The following is a 1,082-nucleotide window of genomic DNA, read 5'->3' on the forward strand; positions in this document are numbered from 1 at the left end:
CTTTTTCCATTTCTACGGTGAATGTGTCTTTTAGTGATTGGGGATTTTGTTTAAGTAATTGTTTAAAGTTGTAGCTCACGAAACTTTTCTCTGCACCACTAACGAAAAGAATGCATGCATATGAATTGTTGAGGAGAAACGTACCAGTAACCACCGTAGGATCTGCTATTGCTTCTTCGTGACCTATTGCCAATACTCTTCCCACGCTGCCAGTATTCCTTGCTTTTGGGCAATCTCTCTTGAAGTGTCCGGTTTCACCACACCCGTAACAAGCCTAGCTTACTCCAATGTCCAATGCCAGGGACCTGGGTATTTGGCGGTGTGCCCCTTCCTGTTGCAGTGATAGTCCCTAGATGTATCGCTCTACCTTTTTACTTTCCGGGGTGACCATCTCGGGACATAGTACTGCTAGCTCACTAAATATGGCAGTGTAGGTTGCTGTAGGTCTAAATTTATGCTTTATACTCTGCTTTTCTAGGCATTTATAGTTTTCGGTCTACGGCCGAAAACAACCTTGGGTTTTCTGTTGGTTGGACCGAAATCACATGTAATTTCGGTCAAGCTATTGTGTTTCGATTTTGGGTTTGTAGTTCATTAGTGTTTGTAACATCCCCCTCTGGCACGTATCACAATATTGTCTGCTTTGGGCCACTCGGCACGAGGACTTCCCAGGGGGTCACCCATCTTGGTACTACTCCCGCCCAAGCACGCTTAACTGCAGAGTTCTTATGGGATCTGTTGCCCTCACGGCTTTAAAACGCGTGGTGTTAAGGAAGGTATCCACACCCTTATAAGGAATGCTTAGTTCTCCTTCCCAGCCGATGTGGGATCAGATCTAACCCACTTTCACCCCCCATTATAGGGTTCGACGTCCCCGTGCCAAAGGGGGATGTTACAAATGGTATCAGAGCTAGGGCACGGGTCGATGTGTTCGACGGGGACGTCGAACCCTATAATGGGGGGTGAAAGTGGGTTAGATCTGATCCCACATCGGCTGGGAAGGAGAACTAAGCATTCCTTATAAGGGGTGTGGATACCTTCCCTATCACAATGCGTTTTAAAGCCGTGAGGGCAGTAGATCC

General features: G+C 47.0%; 1 pseudogene; it reads right to left on the reverse strand.

Annotated features, from left to right (window-relative positions):
• Positions 1-647: 647 nt before the first annotated feature.
• On the reverse strand, positions 648-765 carry LOC111906231 (5S ribosomal RNA; annotated as a pseudogene).
• Positions 766-1,082: the final 317 nt, after the last annotated feature.

The sequence above is a fragment of the Lactuca sativa genome, chromosome 8, assembly GCF_002870075.4.
Source record: "Lactuca sativa cultivar Salinas chromosome 8, Lsat_Salinas_v11, whole genome shotgun sequence".
Classification (NCBI taxonomy): Eukaryota; Viridiplantae; Streptophyta; class Magnoliopsida; order Asterales; family Asteraceae; genus Lactuca; species Lactuca sativa.